This window comes from Rhagoletis zephyria, unplaced genomic scaffold, assembly GCF_001687245.7.
Source record: "Rhagoletis zephyria isolate East Lansing unplaced genomic scaffold, Rhagoletis_zephyria_1.1 Rzeph_scaffold_00012, whole genome shotgun sequence".
In the NCBI taxonomy this organism is placed as follows: Eukaryota; Metazoa; Arthropoda; class Insecta; order Diptera; family Tephritidae; genus Rhagoletis; species Rhagoletis zephyria.
Window position 1 is genome coordinate 912337 of NW_016157096.1, and position 23052 is coordinate 935388.

General features: G+C 37.5%; 1 protein-coding gene across 2 annotated transcripts in view; it reads right to left on the minus strand.

Annotated features, from left to right (window-relative positions):
* Alk (Anaplastic lymphoma kinase) overlaps nt 1-23052 on the minus strand; it is a 50347-nt gene that overhangs the window by 14129 nt on the left and 13166 nt on the right. Inside the window, exon 1 of one of the 2 annotated variants that reach the window (XM_017611022.1) lies at nt 22341-22557. The exons of the other annotated variant lie outside the window; for it this stretch is intronic. The gene's annotated coding sequence lies outside the window, so the exon portion shown is untranslated. Of the gene's footprint in view, nt 1-22340; nt 22558-23052 lie in introns of those variants that run through there. 2 annotated transcript variants of the gene reach the window in all.

A 23052-nucleotide genomic window follows, 5' to 3' on the forward strand; every position in this document is an offset into this window, starting at 1 on the left:
TCCCAAAATATAAAAAATTTTAAAGTTCCGGCGAAAAAAACCGCAATTTGTTTTTTAAAGCACTCTAATGTACAGACATGAGAGGTCAGAAGTTATACACAAATATATTTTTTTTGGTATTTTTGTTTTGTTATATGCATGCTGAACACATCATAGTCCGTTTGTTGGATATTTTGGCATATTTTTTTTTGTTTTAGCAAAAGTTTGGTCCAATGACTCCACATTGGTTTACTTGCTCCTCAAGAGAGAAATGGTTTTCTTCTTGCTTGAAAACTCGTAGCTCGCAGTCAGCAAATACAGTAACGAATGAACATACATTCTCATCTCAGGGGGCTTCAATTGTAATGCGAGCTGGATTTTTATGGACGGAGCTAATGATTTCAATTTCGCCAGATTTTTTCTTTAAGTTGTTGTGTTTTTTAAGGAGCCGAAGTACTCGTATTTGAACCGCTACTCGTGAGAAAAATGCTGAGAAGATTCCACCTTATTCTCCTGCACACAGTTGGCGAAATAACCAGTTGCTTGCGACAGTCTTAAGTCTTACTGAATGGATTTCCTCAGGACAAAGCCTGGAGATGGAGATTTTCCATTTTGTTAACCTAAGAAGCTCTTTCCACCGACGACGATCCTCCTCTCGTTTATCCGACTTGACGTGCCTCTGATAAGCACAGCTTCACGGTCATTGGGCACAGCCCTGATGATCAGCAGTATCACTCGTTTCCCCATATTAAACTGATTTGAAAATACTGAATGGATTTCCTCAGGACAAAGCCTGGAGATGGAGATTTTCCATTTTGTTAACCTAAGAAGCTCTTTCCACCGACGACGATCCTCCTCTCGTTTATCCGACTTGACGTGCCTCTGATAAGCACAGCTTCACGGTCATTGGGCACAGCCCTGATGATCAGCAGTATCACTCGTTTCCCCATATTAAACTGATTTGAAAATACTGAATGGATTTCCTCAGGACAAAGCCTGGAGATGGAGATTTTCCATTTTGTTAACCTAAGAAGCTCTTTCCACCGACGACGATCCTCCTCTCGTTTATCCGACTTGACGTGCCTCTGATAAGCACAGCTTCACGGTCATTGGGCACAGCCCTGATGATCAGCAGTATCACTCGTTTCCCCATATTAAACTGATTTGAAAATACTGAATGGATTTCCTCAGGACAAAGCCTGGAGATGGAGATTTTCCATTTTGTTAACCTAAGAAGCTCTTTCCACCGACGACGATCCTCCTCTCGTTTATCCGACTTGACGTGCCTCTGATAAGCACAGCTTCACGGTCATTGGGCACAGCCCTGATGATCAGCAGTATCACTCGTTTCCCCATATTAAACTGATTTGAAAATACCCAGAAGTGAATGAGAGATAAGTCAGGCATTCCCTAACCGATCTCGATTGCACCTAAATATCTTAAAGCCGCTTTGATATCAGCATAAATATTACAACCTAGGCCGGGCACAGCCTGCGCCAGCCTAAAAGGGCTAAACACAAGTTTGGCATATGCCTCAATACCCTACAATGCGCAGCTAGAAAGCCAGTGACCATTTTACCTACTTCATCAATAGGCATAAGGTTTCTTAGCTGATATTTGTGGAATGTCGATTTTTATCAATTTTTTTATCTCCTGAGTTCGCCACCCAGCAATACTGACCATAATTTGCCAGCAAAATTTGGTATGTTCACTTTACACAGCTCCGTGATAAACCGAGGAGTTCTAGGCGTATGTATCCCTTGACTGCCCTTTCCTCACCAAAATATCATCCAAATTTTCCACATGTAAGTACCGCGGCCATTAATATGTAGTAGAAGGCAATCCCAAGCCGGCTCAGCCGAAGCTTCATATAGCTTCAAGGAAAGGGGTGCCGCTCTTCTTCATAAGTTCCATATTGTTGACCTCAGGTTGGAGTTGTTTATCTCTGGGTAATAAACCGTTACAATACCATGGTCGATATTGGAGCCATCGGTTTACCAGATGCGACTATTTTGCCTAGGCAAATGTCGTTCCTCTTTATAGTCTAGGAAGAAGACCTTAAGTTGTGTTCAAAGCAGTACCTCAGAAGGCAACTTTCAAGAAAGCCAACACGTATTCCCGCTCTATGCTAGATTTTTGGAGTATTATGCCACACTGATTAAACCTAATCTGTCGACTCTTGAAAGGTTGTAGCCTTTCACAAAGTTTCGTTATGAGGAACTTGTGTCATGTTAAAAAGCAGGACCTCCTTTCTGTGAATCGCCCAAAGTACACTAAGATTCTAGCAATATAATGCGACGTTGCTGGACCAAGATTCATGCAAAACTCGCTGAAATATTAAGAATTCACGGGTATGGTGCAAATCAAACCAAATCGGCTTCCATTTGAACTCAGAACAAGTAACATAGAAAACAATTTTTTCACCTGAAAAAAAGCAGCTCTAAAGGCAAATCGGGCGTGTTTGTTACAACAAATGGTGGACTCAAAGCGTGCAACTGGTGGGATTAGCACGCAGTGATCTACTATTTCAAAAAAAACGGTAAGGAAACTTTGAAGCGTCTCAATGTGATGTCCTAATTCACCCGCCACATTCAACAGATATTGCTTTTCCTACTGTCGTTACATTCGGTCGATAGTTGATGGCCTCTTCGAGCAGCATTTCCATTTTTATGAAGCTGCCAAAACTTGAGTCGGAATTTGGATGTCCGGAAATGAGACGAGACATTTTTTCAACAATTAATATGAAATTATAAAGGTTAGGTCTCCAGTCGTTGGTATAATGCAGCTAGCTGGGAGTGAAGTCACCGATAATATCACTCGTTATGAAAAGCGCATTAAACTCGTCAAGCCTGAATGCCGCCTCTGCCTTGAAGACGATGCGACTTCAGAACATATTTTCTATTACCGTCCGGCTTTGGCTGAACAGAGATTAGTCGATTTTGAAGGTTTCGACTATAGACTCTTTAGTTACACAGGACCAATTGTGGACATGAACTGCATAAGGACAGTAACGGACATACAACGTATACAGTGGTGACTCACGTCCTAAATAGTGCAGCCAAAAAAAAGTTTTTTTTTAATATTCACAAAGTTTTTCATGGTATATAATTTATGTTATTTTTTTTTTTATAAAAATGTGTACATATAAAAACTAGGAAAATTCGGAAAAGTTTTCATTAAATTTCATGAAAAATTTAAAATTTTTTATTTTTTTTTAGAAATTTCGGGTATGCAGTTTTGTAGTCTTTTAAATTTTAGTCTGATAAAGCTTAAGTTCAAATAGCTAAAAATTACAGTTAATTTCTGAGGGTGTTGCGCATTTTCTTTTATATAACGCATAAACAATTTTTTTTTGATCTATGCAGAAGTTGCAAATTTTTATGAAAATGAAAGGAAGTCTTTTGCTGAACTCTCCTAATTTTTGTACAATATTTGGAATTTTGGTTTTTATAGTGTTTTTTGTACCATGAAATATATTTTTATAAAAAAATAACATAAATTATTTAGCATGTAAAACTTTGTGAATTCTAACGATTTAAACTGTGAGCCACTACATGTATATATGTATGTAGTTTAGTGCTTACTCCGTCTACGGACGAGGTACATAGTTACTTAACGGTGGTACTGGAGGGATTGGTACCCAGACGATCAAGGCTTTCGATGCTTTCTACTCGTAAGAGAAAACGTAGGTATGCAACTAATATGCCTTTGCACATAAATTTTTTTTTATTGTCTGCATTTCGTATTTATATTTTATTTTATTTTTCTAAATTAGCTTACTAAAAATTACACGCCTCTTTTTTGGTATATTTTTTCTGCAGCGAAAATTTGTATTTTTGCCAATCACGAGTACTTTTCGTTACTCTACCAAAATCCAACTTTCGCTTTTACCACAATTACACAAATTTCACTTGCTTCAACGCAAAATTTTCACTTTCATTTTTCACCGAAAAACTTTGTGGCAGATTTCTTCACCACTCCTTTTCATTCCAAATAAAAATTTTCACTTCGATTTGCTTTCAATTTGCTTTCACTGTGCTTCGCAATCCAATCCTATTCGCCACTTTGCTCCACAGCTTTTCGTAGCCTAAATTTGGGAGTCTCGTTTCTTGCAAACTTTTTTTCGGCCAAGCCATATTGCACAATTTTTTTTACTAATATTTTTTTGGGGTTGAAATGCACAAATTTCACATTATTTTAAAATTTTTACTTACACACACATGGATTTGTGTTTTTTTCCAACGAAATTTAATACATTTTCACTGAAAAACTGGCTTATTAGAAATTTTTGTATGCGAGCAGTGAAAAAGTTGGTTGCGTCTTCTGCGCAGAAATAATTTGCAAAACATTTTTTTCACGCTGCTCGGCCAGAAAATTGGATGCTGTTTTTGGACGGCGACCGCAGCAGCACCAGCAGGCGAAGCAGCAAAAGAGGCACAAGAAGAAGAAGAGGCAGAGCAGAATGATGGCAATAGCCGCAGCAAAGTTAGCGAAGACGAAGTATGCAGTATAAGAAGAAGCAGCGGAGAAGCAGTGGAGACGCAGCAACACTAGTAGCAATAGCAGCGGCAGCAGGAGCCAGAGAACTCTACAATTAGCCAGAAGAGAGTTGCTTAGCGAGAGCGACAAAAGCCAACGAAGTTTTTGGCAGGATGTCGTGGAATTGCAATGGAACAATTTAGCCGATGTCGCTGCAAAATAATGAGCGGAAATTTGGTTTGAGTAACGCTTTGCCATTCAAACACTCTCACACGCCGTTGAAAGGATACACACGCACACATACTCGTACACAGGCGCATGCATGGATGCTGGCTGGTACAGCTTCGTGCTCGTAAAATTACTATAAACAAAGTCAACGATTGTGGGGCGTCACTGAAAATTTCACTTTTAACATTTTCTTTTAATTTTTGACGTTTGCGTCGGCGTTGAAGTTGAGGTTGCGAGCGCGGAGTATACGGTGTTTGCGTCGGTCATAGCAGAACTAGGAGCGGAGACTGCGCTGCTGACGTTAGTGAATGATGGTAGCAGAGCAAATGGTCCACTGGTTATAAACAACATTTGTTAGTTTTTTTTTTGTTGTGGTTGTTATTGTATGAAATGGCGTTGAGGTGATATTTCAATGATTGATTTTTCTATTTGATGGCCTAGATAATTATGCAGATAAAGAGAAAAATGCCAAATTTTTGGTGAAAATTATTATGCATACATACATACGCATTTCCAACAGTTAGATTTCTTACGTTGAACAAAAAATATCTTAAGCGTTCATTCGCGTTAAGAAATTTATTGCCGGGCTCGTGTGGAAATCTTCCATCATCCAGCAGTCGCTTGGAGATTGAAAATTTGTCCGCTATACATATTGGTAGACTAATTTTCAAAATGCCTTTAAGAGTCTTACCCATTTCTCAGTTTTACTTGTGGTTATAAAAATAGCGCCTGAAATTATGCAATAAAACATATCTGTTCAGCTTGAGCTAACACACACCTGCGTGTAGAAAGGCGACACTTAGGCATATTAAATGCACTTCTCAAATGTCATACGACAGAATTTACTACTAATAAGTACAACAAACTGGGTGACGTCTTAAAGCCTGCTCAACACGATTGGAGTTTGTGCATCTGTCTTTTCTGCCTGAATCTAACTAATTATCTAAGAGCTTTAACGCCTGCAAGCTGAACCGACGGCGATTCGAATATCGTCAAGCAGAGTTGGCAGCTCATGGTTACTTTAAAAAGGAAAAGACCACAACTCCCTCTAATGCTCATTGGCTAGCATCCTATGATGGCTAGAGCGCGGTTCTTACTCCCAAGGGCCAGAGCTCTAGATGAAGTTCTCAAATTTTAATCTTATCTCAGGCGTATGAAGTGCGCAACAGACCTGACGAACGCCTAAAAGCAATCATGCTCACCCTCGCCACTCTTAATCCAGTCTATCGCTTTTTCTGTTCTTTGAACGATGTTTTTTCACATTCAAGTTAATGAGTAGGTTAGTTGCCAAATACTTTTTACTTCAAATGACCAGTTGTGAAAACGAAGGACAAATCTTAGAGAAGGAAATGGCTGTATATTTGAAAATATGGTGGACCCATGTTTAAGGATCGGAGACTCTACAGGCGAGCTCCTAAGCGTTAAAACATTGAAGAAGAACGTTCATTGTGAGATCTCAACTCCGAAATTTTATAAAATAGCATGATGATAAACGCGGACGTAAAGTAACACAGCTGAAACTTTGCAGCGACCAGATGTCTTAGAAAGACCTATACAAAGTTGCGGGCAATGGCCACCTCATTTACAGTAAGATTTTAATGGAAATGGTTGATATTTTACCAGAGTTTATGTGCCAAAGTTACAAGGTGGTCCGTCATAGGAAACTTCTAATCACAATTCCAAGCGCACTTAGCCTTATACGTAAAGGTGGCGGGTGCTGGACCTATCCATGCGAGCAGTCGCTAGAAGACTTAGTCAACACCCACTTTCCGAGATGCATGGACTCGGCAGCCCTCTCTAGTGAGGGAGTTATAGCTAGTAGAATGGCCAGTCAACAGTTTTGAGCATCACAAATCTACGGAAGTAGACGGAATATTCTCTGTCTTGCTTCAGAAGGCTATTCACCTTGTGATACCGTGACTCAAGGCGATATTTTTTATTACTGTTTGAAGCTGAGCAATGTGCCGGTACTGCGGAGGGAAGCAAGGGTTTTTTATACCCAAGGAAGGCGGACAACCCGGTTTTCTCTAAAGAATACAGGCCCATAGGTCTGACCGCACGTCTTTCTTAAGCAAAGCTATTATGAATAGCATTGAATCAATAGGCGCAGAACCTACTGTTTCGCCGTGGGTTAAAAACTTTTTAAGCCACAGGGAAATAAGAGCGTAGTGAAATGGCGCTAGGGTAACCAGACGAGCATGCAGATGTATACCGCAAGGTGGCGCACTCTCAACCCTATTATGGCTACTAACGTTCAACAAATTACTAAAGGAATTCGAGGGAACAAAGATCCAAACTAGTGGCGCATACAGACGAAATAGCCATAGTAGTAACAGGGAAGTATCTAGACACTATCAGTAATATGATGAACAACGCCCTCAAAGTCATTGACCAATGCGCATCTCGGGAAGGGCTAGGGGCTAATGCAGACAAAACAGACCTTATACTTTTCACAAGAAGTTATCAGGTCCCAATATGGAGACCACCGAGGCTAGGTATTATAGAGCTGTAAATCAAAGATCATACAAAGAATTTGGGAGTAAGCTGCTGTGGCAGCGCGATGGTGAGGAAGAGATGAAGAACGCTGGCCAAATTAACCTAACTTAACCTTACGTGGCAATCTATGGCTTTATTTACAGTTTTTCCCTCTTGCTATAAAATAGTCATGGAGATAAATGTACTTTACATCGAAAGCAATTTTTTCAATTTTTGTGACGCCAATATATTTTCAGTAGGACATTTTTGAACTAAACGGTTGAAATGAAAAAGCGCCAGAAAAAGGGATGGGATGGCGGCCATGGCTGGACCAATTAGTATTAAAATGAAGATTAAAATTAAGGTAACGATTAAGATTCAGATTAAGGTAAAGTTAACATTAAGATTAAGATTACGGCGAAGATTAAAATTAAGACTAAGATTAAGATAAGCATTTAGATTAAGATTAAGGTTTAGGTTAAGATAAAGATAAAGGATAAGATTAGAATTTAAATTAAGATTAGGGTAAAGGTTAAGATTAATGTTAAGATCAAGCTAAGATAAAAAAAATTAAAATTAAAATTTTTATTAAGAATAAAATTAATATTAAGGTTAAGATTTAGATTAAAATTAAGGTTAATATTAGGCTTGAGAAAATGTTAGGAATAAGATTAATATAAAGATTTAGATTTAGATTACAGTTTAAGCTAAGATGAAGATAAAGGATTTTCTTAAAGTTAAGATTAAGATTAAGATTAGGATTAAGATTAATACTAAGACTAATATAAAGATTTGGATTAACATTTAGATTAAGATAAGGATAAAGGATACAAAGAAAATTTAACTTAAGATTAACATTAAGATTAGGGCTAAGACTAAGATTAAGATTTAGATCACGATTAAAATTAACACTATGTTTTAGATTAAGATTAAAATTACGATTGCGATTACGATTAAGATTAAGAAAATTTGTAATTATTATGTAGAAAAATATGGTGACTTATACGGCTAAAAGGAAGAAAAAGCATCATATCAGTCGCGCTTGGGTTCCAGGTAGGTACAATATTTTTTTAATTCCTGAGTCCTTTCCCATCAGTCCTTCCCCAGAGGTCAATCGCGTAAAAAGCTGTTTACGTTTAATTGGGAATTGCTGAATAAATTTTCGGTATTATTTTTAATTGCATACGCAATCTCCAAAAGAATTTTACTACTAAAAGGCAATTTTAGTTAGTCAAAGATATTAAATAGCCCCAAAGAATTGGTTTTAATTAATGAAGAAAGAGATAGATCGCAATTTGAAATAGCAAAAAATAGTTTGAGACTTAATTTAACTTCAAAACTTTTTATGTTTTTTCCAAAACCATAAAATCTACTTCATTTTTTTTCAACTCTCTATTAGAAACAATGTTAGAAAGCAACTATTTATCATAATATGGGTGTCTCTACATATTTGTAGGTAAGCGCATACATTAGTAAGCCATGCTGCTGCGAAGCCAATGCCTACGCCACCCTCGCTGCTCGCTTCGTGGCTACAGAAAACAAACCAGCGAGCAACTCCAATCCGGCTCTCTAATTTGTTACCCGTGCAGATTTTGAATACATACATATGCACATATAAAAATATCTAGCTACATACATATGTTTATTTATTTGTATTTATGAAAATATTTGTAAATATACGCGTTAGCATCTCATTCGTGGCTTTGTGCTGTCCAGTATGTTAGGCATTAACGTACCAGCTATGAGCACATGACTGTACGTGTGAAAGAATATCTGCATGTGTGGCCTATGCATGTATGTATTAGTGCTGTTGTAGTATCTAGCCATAGCTAGTACGCTTCGCTTGGCTTTCACTTACATTTACGCCAAGTTGCGAGGCCGAAAATCAAGTCCAACCTTATACGAGTTAGCTACACTCAAAATGGCGTAAATGGCAAACGAGGGATGACAGCAACAGCGACAGCGACAATCATAGCGACAACGGCAACGATGGTCACACGAATGAGCAAAGCGAAAAATCCGTCGACGAAATTAAAAAAAAAATAAATAAAAATTAGAAGAAGAAAAATATGAACCTACAACAACACAATAAAGATTATACGAGCATCACAGACATGGGCTTGTACCTATGTGCGGTGTAGGCCAAACAATGGCGCAAAGGGCAATACTAGTAACTATGTATATAGTGCTGAAAATGGCGAAATGAGAAACAAACAGAGGATGTAGTGCGTTCTGGCGAAGGCAAAATGCAAATGAAATTTATAGAAAATGTCGAGAATGAAGAGGAAATAGGCGAAAAAGAATTGTAGTGAAAAACTGCAAGTTCATAGTACAGCCGCACGTATGTAGTATGGATGTGTGTGTGTTGGTAAGGTTGCTCATACGCCCTGTGGTGCGGATGTTGTGGATATAGTGAAGCTGCATATTTTTGTTTTTGTGTGGAAGAATGTGCATAATGTTGGAGAATGAGGGAGCTAATGTGCTTATATACTGTTACAAATTGTTACTTTTTTGTTTAGTTTAATCTGAAATATGTAAAAATATGCAAGTAGCATAAAGTATGCATATATTTTAGTAAATTGTAAATGGTCAAAGATTTAGCAGCAAAATTCAAAATGATATTGTATGGAACTTATGTTAATTCATTTATTTTTAATAATTTTCATTTAAAATATAATGCAATTTATTACAGATACGACATATGTATATAAATAAAAGTAAAAAAAAAATAAATAAAAATATTTATTTCCAAAAGTTTTAAAGCTTGCACAATTTCACAAAAATTAATCGAACTTCAAAAAATTGTATGAACAATTTTTTTATTATTTTTTGTGAAATCTATGCAAACTATGAAAGTTTTTTTATGTGGTTTCCTTTATAGATTGATCTGAATAATTTGTAAATAAAAATTATTAAAACTAAATAAATAAACAATAGTTGCAAGCAATATCATTTTGAATTTGGTGCTAAATCTTTGACCATGGCTGTGCGTCGTCTAGGATGCTCCAAAAAAGTAAAGTCGGAATATTAACGATCTCACCCCCTAGGATTGTTCTATACAGAAAAAAAGAAACTCTTCTTTTTTATTTCGAAATATAACAAGCAAGAAAGTCTAAGTTCGGGCGGAGCCGAACATTAAATACCCGGCGCAATTATTAAATATATGTTTTCCACCTTTCCGAAAGGTACCGCTACATGATAAGCCGGGGTGTATAAATTTTAAGTAAATTGGCGTCCTTAAATTTCGAAATATTGAAATTTCAAGAATTTCTGAAATTTACCGTTATATGAAAAGCGGCCGTAATTTTAGTCCGATTTCAACAATTTTCACCGGTTTGCTTTTATGTGGCAAGCACAATAACCGTACAGAGTTTGGTGCAAATTGGTAGAACGGTTACCGAGATACATATATGTGGGCGATGCCACGACCATTTTCCAAAATTTTATCACAAAAATATTTCTTTGTTAAGAATTGTTGCAACCATCAAATTTGAAAAAACTAGCTTTAATATTTACTGATTTATCGAGGATTTCGTATTTTTCTAAATTACCGTTATATGGGGTGTGGGCGTAGTTATTGTCCGATTGTGTCAAGTTTGGAAGAAATTTGTGCAGCGGTTACCAAGATATACACATGTAACCATAAGTGGGCGTGGCTACGCCCATTTGCCAAAATGTTTTAATATTCTTATTTTTCGTCTTAAACTCATTGTAAATATCAATTTTGAGTGAATTATCTTCAGTAGTTACTAAAATATCGCAGTTTTCGTATTTCTGGAAATTACCGTTATATGGGAGGTAGGCGTGGTTATTATCCGATTTCGCCCATTTTCAATACCATCCGTCCTACGCCCAAAAGAAGTCCACGTACCAAGTTTCGTTCAGATATCTCAATTTTTACTCGAGTTATCGTGTGCTCAGACGGACGGACGGACGGACGGACAGACAGTCACCGCCTAATCGATTTCTCTTTCCATTCTGATCATTTATGTATAAGTTTGTCTATATCTATCTCGATTCGTTTTGCCTGTTACAAACAACCGTTATGTGAACAAAGTTATAATGCCCTTGTGCACAAGTGCGCTCGGGTATAAAAATATTTGGAGGTCGCTAGCAGCGCTCAGAGTTTTCCATGTAATTTATATGGGAGAAAAACAACTTTTAGTGAATTAGTATAGAAAAACTCTGTTGTTGTTCTCTTCAGGTTGTTTATTTAATAATTTTTTGATACTAGAGATTTTTTGTTGCTCCGAAAAGAGTTAATCTAGTTACATAGCTGCCTTCCGATCGAAAAACGATAAACAAAATTGAATACACGCTTCCACTGTTTTGGACGTTCAAGCGATCCAAGGGTCGATAGCAGACTGGAATTGCTATCTCGCTGCAGGTACGTAACCGCCTCAATGCGCGTAATTCAAGGAGCACTCAACGTCGAAAGGCTGCAGTTATAACATGCAATTAGATTATTCGCCACTTGACCCTCACACCTGCTTTCTGGGAGCCCTTTTCAACAAACCGATATATGCGAGCAGTTTGACCGGGAAATGGCTCAAGCGCGTCTGCAGAGAAAAAAGATGCTGTCTACAGAGCAATGCTAAGATCGGGCGCATTGCAAGCTACATGGAATCGAGTTGAAGGTGGAAACCGGGCGCCTCTTGCGTAATAAATAGAAATTGAAAAATTATACGTGAGCGCAAGGAGCTTGAAATTCTGGCCACAAAGACAAAAAGAACGTCCGAAAATTGTATAAAAAAGTTAGGCGACTTGCGGAAGGTGGAAAAACAGCGTCCTAGTGATCAATGTACAGATCATCTTTGAATTATAGCATAAATATTATGTCGGATAGCGAGACAGCGTTAAAGGAGTTATAGACTTGTGGACAATTTTAAAACTCTTATAAACTATCTGGGAGGGCCTAATAGAGTGATGCTGTGATGGATCACAGGACACGAAGGGTTTGAAGGCAGTGAAAGGGCTGCCAGCCATGCATAACCTGGAACCCAAATGTGCTACAGAGATCCCAAGCCTTTCTCCAGTACAACTAAAGAATAAGCTGCAGGGCTTTTTGGGTGGTGGGAAGAACCGAAGATTGCTGCCCACTTGCGGAATCGAAGGGTTTGAGACAATCAGACTTCTTCAACTAAGCCAGGGGGGTCTTGGAACTCTTACTGGCTACCTGAAAAGACACTGCAAGTTAAAGTAATATTTGATTAAAATGTCGATTTCAGATTGACAGAGGGACGGCAATGTTTGTGGACTGGTGAAGCAACCCTCAGAGCATATCGACGGCTCAGTGGCAGATCGACCTATCTCGACAGCCGGCTCGAAAACGCCCTAACTCAAAAAATTGCTCAAGAATGCCCTACTTCAGAATTTGGTTGAAGACCGCCATACTCTGAAATTGTTTCAAAAATGCCCTATCTCAACTAAAAATATTTTGAAAATATGTTGATAAGGGCGTTTTTGAGGTGGCAGCTGAGATAGGCCATTTATGAACCGAATTCTGAAAGAGGGCGTTCTTGAACCAAATTCTGAAATAGCCTATGATCAACGAACTGAATTGGTTTTATCAATGGTGTCTTTATATCTAGAAAATTCACCACAGGCCATGCGCCAAACCTTAAAAAAACAGCCGCGATAGGATAATCGACACTCACCATCTCTTTATTGTTTTAAAAGCCACTTATGGCACCACGAAACAGAGCTTTCTACGACACGCAGAATGACAACATTGGATGTGAGAAAATTTAGGAGGAGAAGGACTTAGTTTCTTTTGCTTCAATTGGCACAGAAGAGCAATGACTAGCTTACTTTATCGGACTTGACCAAAATTACTTGTGCGCAAAACAAGAATATTTCTGCTCTCACTTCGTCTTGGTCGATTAGAGGGACGTGTGCATCGTCCCTATACGCTGGTTTGAGGCCTTCGTCATACGCGCTACTACTGGTGGCACCTTAGAAAAGCGTTGAGAATTGTACGGTCACAAATTGTTCAGACCTGGCAAGGATATTATGAGTTGTGCTCAGTTGATTTACGATTTCAGTATAAAAAGACAAATACCAGGAGAAATCCTGGTTCAGCAATTGGAGCTGCGTCCATCAATTTTATGGACAATTTACTTAAAGTTATCGGCCCACGACTTTACAGCTGATGCAGAAATTAAAGCCGAATGACCATCAATTGCGGCGAACATTCGGTCAGTGGACACAAAATTAACTTGCAGTCAACCTAATATTCAGTGATGATGCTCATATTTGGTTCCATGGACATGTCAATAAGCGAATTCGGGGCGTTCGGCATCGAAAGAGAAACTACCAGAGATTCAGGTGCACTATTTCATCCACAAAAACTCACTGTTTGGTGTGCCGTATGGGTCGGTGGAATCATTGGTCCTTACTTCTTTAAAAATGAGAACAGCGAGAACGTTACCATCAATGGCGGGTGCTGTACAGCCGTGACTGCCGATTATTTAGTGCTGTAATAGAGGACGGCGCCATGTGCCCGACAGCGTGCAAACAACCAAATTTTTTGCAGGAAAAAGTTCCACAAAACGCGACGAACTCGATCAGCCTCTCTCCGTTGTCGGGGGTGTGCTTTTGAAGACTGAGTCCTACGAAAGTAGTAAGAGTACAGTTGTGTTGCATTCGCTAAGATAAATTTTAGAACTGCTCTTGTCAAGCGCATCATCTTTCTCCTCCGACGGGGAGTGCACATAGTCCGGCATTTCTCGAGGACATAGAGCAATTGCATAGAGGCAGCGTCCTTATAATAAATAACGGCAATACAGGAGCATATGCGTATTTTTTATAAACATGTTTTAACTAATATTTAAATAGAACTTCTTATGTAAGAAATACTTTTTTATACAAATGAGGTAGGCAAATTGCTTACCGTTAAAGCAAACACTTAACCCACAGAAGGACTACTTACAAATTCCACCCACTAGGAGAGGTATCTTGTGTCTACATTCTAATGCCTCCACTCATTTGCTACTGCAGCCATACTTTATTAGATGCTGTACATCTCGAAGGGAAAGCGCACAGATCTCGTAGTTGAGTTTAGTTTAGGTTCAAAAGACGTACGAGTGCCTAAGATACACAAATGCAAATACAACTTCAATGTAGTTGTGTTGCAGGCATACGGAAGAGGGACTGCCATAATTGGTTCGTATGCAAGATTGTATGTAGGCAGGCGAAGGTTGAAATGTGGAAAGAGAATTCCAAGAGGAATGCAACAGAAGGGCATTAGTGCAAGTTTGGGGTGCATGTGTACATATGTGTATGTATGTATGCATTTGACTGCATACGTAATAAATTTGCTGATTGTTGCACTGGATTTCGATGAGAAGACAAGAAGGGGAGTTGGAGGGCCTTACAAAGCAATAATATATAAAACCAAATCGCGGCAAATGCTGGCAGATATTTTTTCTGTGAAACATTTTGGTTTCGAAACGGCAAGATTTGCCTAGGCTGCCAATAGAATTATCCGCTTAGGATTTTTATAGAACATTTTAACTCTCTTACCGCCAGTTTCAATGAACTTATTGAGCTGGTAATCGGTATCGGAATCCGCAATAAAATTTATCTTTTTGCCAAAACCCGATGTTTAACACCTTACTAAATATATCTCATCATAAGTTTTCGAAAATAAAAAAATTGTATGATGGTTGAAGGGAAGGAGTTAAAGAAAAGTACGAAAAAAGCAAGAATAATGTGGAAAATCGATAAAGGGGTTACACGACCCTGAATGTGTAAAAAAATCGAAATTTTGTCACTCTTAAAGAAATCTATACATATAATGAAATTGTAGCAAGCCGATGTATGTATNCCAAAAATACTCAAAAAATACTTGTGAAGGAACATATTTTTTGTGGAAGTTTAGCACCATAGTACTGCTTGTTTATGTTTTTCTTTTTTTCGGAACATATTTTGTTTGAGTACTTTTTTCATGTATACAGTGCACAAAATTTTCACTTCTCTTCCTTCCATGCCCTCTTTGTTAAAGTATGAGTAGTTTACATATTTGAAAAAAACTTCACAGTGAAGCAAACTGAATTCCGATGCAGACCTTTAGTAGATATTAAGGAAAAATGTATATGAGGGGTTCTTATTAGAGCAACGGAAGCTAAATCAAAAATTTTTAGAATTTTTGCAATATGGCTGACAAATAAGATTATAGATTTTTAGAAAATTGGCGTCACACCACATAATCCGAGCCACTGTTGCAAAAAATTTTTTCTTAATTTCTTTCCTGCGTAGGGCCAGAGATACTCCTTTTTCGAGTTAGAAAATCGATTTTTTTGTAATCTAAAATGATGCCAGATTAAGAAATCTTGCAAACTATCTCGAAAATGGCTTCTAATGTATGACCCGTATCTAGGGTTGCCAGATTTTTTATGCGCGAAATCAGTACGTTATACTTTTTTATGCTAAAAAAATCAGTACTTTTCAGTACATTTTTATTCAAAGCAAAATTATGAATGTAAGTATCAGATAATACTTTAAAACACCAGAGTAGGTGTTTTTAATAATATTTTAGTATATAAATAAAATATAGTTCATAAGAAAAGTGTTATTCATTTCAACATGAGTGTACACATCATTATACACGGTGTTTTATATTTACGTCATTTTTGAATAGCAATAATGAGATCATTTCCATCTTCAGTGTTTAAATAGTCAAAGAATTTTATATTTTTCATTTTAAAATTACTTTTAATATGTAGTTCACTTTAAAAATTTTTAATTAGAAGCCGGTTTCTTTCTTTGCGTCAGGAAGAAAACTTTATACTTAAGATCCGCTCAGTTGCTTCGTTTGGGTGTGGTATTAAAAAAAAAAACAAAATTACATATTTTTCAAACTGTGGAAAAGTCCCACTATTTAAGGACTTCATCTATAATTCCTCATGGCTTAAATTAATTTTTTCAACTACGCAAAAACTTTTAAAGGCTAAGATAACTAGCAACACCCGAAGAAAAAAAAACGTCAGCCTTCTTTTAAATAATTAAATCTCCAACATATCGAGGGCTTATATTCAATACCCTCTATCTGCATTTTTCACAAAAATGAGATTTTAAAATAAAAATCCACCTAAAACTTAACTGTCCTCGGTGATGTTAATGCTCACCTTGTATCACGCTTGACAGAAGAATTTACATTTAAATCGCAAATAAGACCCAGATGGGTTCTAACATCACAAAGTTGGTTTTGTGAAAATTACAGATAGAGGCTATTGAATATAAGCCCTCGATATTAGGTTTGTTCCACAAGCTACTTGTAGAAAAACTCGAGCAAAGTTCTCTAAAAACTCTAAAACTTACTTGTGGAACGCGTATGTTTAACTCGAAGTTACTTCGAGTAGCTTGTGGAACAATCCTAGGTACGTAACGACCCGGCGATATGCCCGTAGAGCGATGGATATATTTTTTTTTTGTATTAATTTCTTGGGCATATCAAACATTATCTGAAACATGCCAACTATAATTAAATTATCTTCTTACTTTTTACAGTACAGTTTAAGGAAGTTACAACGTTATGTAAAAACCTTAAGAATATCCTAAAGTTTTTTGTTTGAATTGAAAATTCAGTACAAATCAGTACAAATTTTGAAAAATCAGGACATTAGCGTACTGATTGAAGAAATTAATAAAATCAGTACAAGAGTTGAAAAATCAGTACTGTACTGATAAAATCAGTACGTCTGGCAACCGTACCCATATCTCTTGTATTTAAAATTTAATATTATTTTTTTTTTTTTAATTATTCCTAAATACAGATTTATATAAAATAAATTTTTAGCGGACATCAAAAAAAGGAGGGCGTTATCAATTCGTCGGAATATATATATATTTTTTTTTTATGTATGTTACCGAATAACTTTGAACCACGATAATTCTGTTTTTATCAGAAAGGTGGTACCTTAAGGGTGGTCCCACAATAATTGGGTTCAGTTACGGTCCTTGGATTATGAAGCAATTAAAGGTAATCCTAAATGTTTATATGAACAAGGAAGTCTCTTCATTTTTTGCTTTAAAACTACATGTGTTTTTAAAAATTTCATATCTGCGCAAAACAAATTATTTTTCACCCTATTTTTTCGACCGTGAGTGTGCTGCAACCCCTTAATACAGCGCAGTCACCTTCAATCGGATGTTTTTTCAATCTTTAGTGCCCCTTAGTAAAATTTGATGCAGAAAATTTTCGTAGAACAACATAACGCCAAACTGCAATTTTTAATGAATATCCAAGGATGTGCTTACAAACAAGGCAGACCAATAAAGAAATCTGGTAAAATAAATCCCTGTGAATCCCCTTTTCTGACGAGAACATCTGCCACTTCATTTCCCATGACTCCACTATGTCCCGGTACACAGATGAGGTACATATGGTTCCTGGATACGTTAAGTATCAAAAGCTGAAGACAATCCTACACCAACTCTGAGGTGACTTCGCGCGTTTTAAGAGCGATGTTTGTTGGTTGCGCCACTCCAAACATACTGCCTCAAACATAATGCAATGGCAGGCACCTCGTCCTGAAAGATATATGTAGTTACCTTGCTCCACGCACATAAAAAGGAGTCTTCTGGGTTGTTTACTCAGAGGCTTAGGTCGGGGTTTAGGTCGTTCCTATTCTCCGTTGTTTCGGTTGTGGTAAGGGACCTTGCAATTTTGTGTGTAGTTAAATCTCGGAAGGTACAGTTCCACAAAGCTACTCTGAGCCTCGAATGTGTATGAGCTTCCTGTCTTCCACATTAAGTGTATTTACAATCTCTGAAAAAAATAATTTATTCCCAAATCTATTTCTATAACTGACCTGACCAAGACTAGCAGGGTAAATTTCTACGCTGAAAATTTAATTTGTCTAAATTTATGCTGTCAGCGGCACACATGTAAGCAATTTTCTTGGCCACTACATACTTAATGGGACGAATGAAGCAAACAATAGCAGCGCATACTCGTACAACTGCAATTGCCAAATAGCAAATGGTCAAGGACTACATACACACAGTATGCTTGAGTTTATAAACCCAGTAAATTTGCAGTAAAATGCAGCAATGCGCTATTTTATACAAACATACATACTCGTATTTTCATAAATTCTTAAAATTGCTGGTAGTGAAGGTATTTATTCAAATAACTATATTATACAATATTCAAGGCGTCACATTAAGTGGGTTAATAGAAGCAGGTTTCAAGTTTTTTTTTTTAATCAAAACTAAATAAAATTAAAAAATATGCTCGGAAAATCTTTTGTGGCATCCGCTATAGCTGAGGGGTTAGAGTTGCGTTCTTCCACTCGGTAAAACCAAATTTCGATTTCTAGCTCGAGCAACACCAAACAAAAAGTTTTTTCTAATAGTGATCGCCCCCCTCAGCGAATGCAAACCTCCGCGTGTTGGTATGTTGCCGTGCTTTCTCGAAGCCGGATAGCATACAATTTATGTATTTTTGGGCCCTTTTGACGCAGTTCTCGTGGCGAGTGTTTTGTCTACATACGCATGTATATCCTATGTGGCCATGTTGCTGGACATTTTCTTTGATATCTTCTAGCTAACAACTACGACAATTCTGCCCTGGGAGCCAGTGCCCCATAGTAGTTGCTACCTACAATTCTGGAAACTTCAGTCTTTATTTATATGGCCACCTATTTCTAGCCAGTCCAAAGAAATGCAGAGTAATTTCTCTTTGGATTATTCCAAGAAGGCAACCAAGTGCCACCTCTTCGGATTCCTCCAAATAGGCTACTGGCTTCGCAGACAAGAGAGACGGCGATTGACTGAGAAGCTAAGCACAATTCCATTTTACATTTATTAACCAGCGGCACGTGGCTGTCAAAATATATTATTACCTTATTTTTGTACCAAACTCTATTACGAAGATACTTGTATTCTTTCCTAATCGCAGATAGAGAAAAAGAAAGAGCTTCTCAGAGTAGGACCCCGCTCCTCCACCGCAAATGATCTTAGCTCCTTCGGTGTGCACAAAGATAGTTTCTCTATCGGTCACCCGGTCCCTACTCCATTCCCTTCTGAATGGGAATGAACTTGCATGCTACAGCTGAAATCTAGATTGCCCACAATACGGTCCTTCCGAATTGGATTTCGTTACTAATCGATCCATGTGTGACGCACAGTGTTTCGACTATTTGGTGGCAGGTGGAAATTTAGACAACGTGCCACGATTTCACTGAAACTTGACATGTGCTCTAATTTTTCTTAGAGAATTATGAAATTAGTTTAACCTGGGATACATAGTTGCCACGCCACGTCACAAGAGTGGATCGCAAACATTAAATTTCATCCGATTTCGATGAAATTTAGTCTGTACTCTGTTTTTTAAAACGATTTGAGATGTCAAAGATATGAATAATTTAATGTATGTCCGAATACCAAAATAGTTACCAAATGAAAGAAATAAATATAAAAAAAAAAATAATTGTTTTTGGTAGTTACAAAATGAAAGAAAAAATTTTAAAATTAAAAAAAAAAAAATTTTTTTTTTGGTTCGCAAGGGTGAATGGGATGAAAAATGGTCTTTTAATTATTTTTGTTTTCTTTTTTTGTTGACTTAATAAAGTTAAAAGGACGAGATTCATGGTGTTGTCTTGTGAAAATGAGTTTTGAACATATAATTAAAAAAAATATATTGCAATTTTTCAAGGATAAAATTCTAAATCGACATTTTTAATACCTTTTCCTCCTCATGCACAAAAGTTTGAGTCTTTTTCAATTTTCCAAAATTTTCTCTTTTATTTGATACCCATAGTAGTTGTATTTTTTTGTAAGCGAGCGATAAGCTCGGGTAAAATTTCCTTTGAGGTACTTAAGCAACCCTGTTGGTAGCTGGCAAGAAACGTGTGATTAGTTTAACGCTATTTAGATACAAAAACTTATTTAAATGAGTAATTATGCAAGATATTTGCTTAATATATATACTTATTTAAAATATAAATCATGTATATACGAAAACAAAAATTTCCCTCTCCAATTTCCCAGTAACAATTCACAATAGAGCAGTTTTGTCACTTAACAACATACGCGTATTTTTTAACCGACCTGGCTGAACTCGGAGTTTGTGTTGTTGTTTTGCATGTATTTCGTCATTTAAGCGAGTGTTCTTTTGTAGCTCGGTTGCAAAAGAATGCACCTATTGTTATTTTACATTGTAATGAATATTTTTTAAATAATAATTTTTTATTAATTAATTATATGTTAAAGCTTCTGTGTTAATTTTCTTGAGTGTAAAATTTGCTATCGCACGGTGTATATCATCAAAAAATTTTCATTACCCTTGCCTGTGCCAATCTTTCTGAATACTTTAACTGTGAGATGAGACGAATCATTGTATAACTTTCCGATTCAGCTGCTGAGGATATTGGTCAGGGCGAATAAATAGAAACAAATTTATTTCTAAGGCTTTAATTCTATAAGCATAAATGGGCATAGGCTTTGAAGAAAGACAGTTCAATTCGAAAGAGCCACAATAAATGTTTACATACCTGCAGTAAGTAGATACATATATGTACTTATGTATAGATATATACCCAAATTCACAATAAACTATCACTTTATAAATCTGCTTCATATATGTATGCACACATGTATTCTTTAATAAAAATAATAGTCTAGAATATTCACTTAAACCCACACAAAAAAAATAGTAAACAATTTCTGGTAACGAAAAAATATGAAATCTCATTAGCAGCTAAATTCAGTGGACTCAGCAGCAAAACGGAAATGCTGCGCACGAAACAACGAATGAGCAGAAAAACGCCAATGAAAAACGCGCAAAAAAAAGAGCAGCAAAATGATGAGCACCGCACAAAACACAAACAACAATAATAATAAAGAAAACAAGATAAAAATATAAACAACAACAACGCCACACTACGACGCCAGTGAGCCGAAATCAAAAGCGAAGAATGAAAAACAAAGCGAAGAAGTAAAAAACAAGAAAAACAAAAACTACGTACGACGAAAAATTGGAAACAGGATGCTGCCAACGAACAGCAAAAGCAGGCCTGCTGCCTAGCCGACGAAAACGAAAAAGGCACAGAGGAGCAATGCTGGTGGTTGAGGCGGAGGAGGAGGAGGAGCAGGAGGGAAAACAGCATAGCTAGAAGAATTGCAAAGTAGCCGAACCCTAAACTGGCAAGCGATGCTAGCGACCTACCAGCAGTGTGTGTGTGTATGTGTGAGCAATGAGCGGCCACCAGTACGTATACGCAACTACATAGGAGGGCCCAACAATGCGCGAGCATAGAGGCTGATACACACACACACATGCGCGCATACAAATTACAATTATTGAATGCATACATACATACAGCTGTGTTGAGTTTAATTACATATCTCTATTCTACTGAGGTGGCTGCATTCCAACGCCGCTGCTGCACCACAGCGCGCGGCAGGGAGTTGAGTAGCGGCGAGTAGAGAGTTGTATGCTGCGCGCGCCGTCATTTTTTCTTAAAGTACGGCACTTTGCTGCGGGCGGCAACGCTGCTGGTGTGACTGCAGCTTTGTCCATTTGCCGCTTGCACTGCTGAACGGCGAAGCAACCTTAACCACTGGAGTTATGGTGGCGAAGGCTAAGGTTGTTGGCGTTGCATGGAGTAATTTTTGATGCTGCTGCTGAATTGTTTGCTGCGGCTGTTGAAAATTTTACTTTGTTGCTGTTGTTGCTGTTGCTGCCGCTGCTGCCACGCCACAAACTTTTCTCTATCCATTTAGAGTGGCGCACATATGCATACTTACGTACATACATATGTATAAATGTAGGCAGATGTGCACATATAACCAGTTAGTTATACTTTTCTCGTCACTGCTGTTTCGTATCGCTCGAACAATGAAGAAAACGAAGTAGCAGCAGCGCAAAAAAAAATTGACCAGCATTTGTAGTGAAAAAATATATTTTTCCTGCTGCTTCTTCGAAAAAATACTATGTGACCAGCCGAGCTAGCTGCACGGCAGTACAAACACACAAGCACATTTAGAAAATTCTGAAAATTTTGCACAAATTCATATTTTTTCTTGTGTAAAATATTTTTCTTTTTGGCGACACTTTGGCAGCTGAAATTTTTCTCATATACATAGGCACACATACTTATATAAAATTTATACACAAATTTTTGATTTCATTTGAAAAAATTTCAAATTTGCATTTTCCATGCAACACTTACTTTTTTTGTTGCACTTCTCATTCACATTTTGCAATTAAAAAATTTTTCTTGCATAGAAATTTCAGCAATAATTTTTAGCATCTTTTTATTTTCCAACCAACTCAAAAATAAAAGCAAAAATTTCTCTACTTTCTGCTGAATTTTTTTTTCTCTAGCTTTCCTAGCAAACGCGTTGATTTTGCGAACGATTTCGATTTTTAACTGCGCATTGGACGCGTTCCACAGTGAGACTGACTGCGAGCAAGGAAGCTGTATTGTACTATTGTGCTGCACAGAGCTTAGTTCGTTGGGAGGACACACACACACACACATACAGAGTTGCTCTTAGTACATGCGTGTGTTTGAATGTGCCTTCGTTTGTATGTATTCGTCCAGCGGTTGCTTGCCTTTCGTACGAATTAGGATGTGCGCGCTGAGAATGGCATTATATTTGGTAGCACGGTTGACGTTGGCCGAAAAAAAATAAAAATAAAAAATATGGAAAATAGCAGTAACGGTGTGCCGTTGCAAGCAGCATCGCGTTGAGGTAGTGGCATCAGCTACTCTAGCATTTCCCAGCGGCTTTGTGCTCAGCGCCGCAGACAAGGTCCTGCTCTGCCGGTAATGGCATGCGCTGCTGTTCGCGCTACCTCTGTCGCTTTGCGGTTAATAGCTGCGTCAATGCATTGCTTCATCGGCATTTCTATTACCTTCTTCGATTGCTTCATTTTGT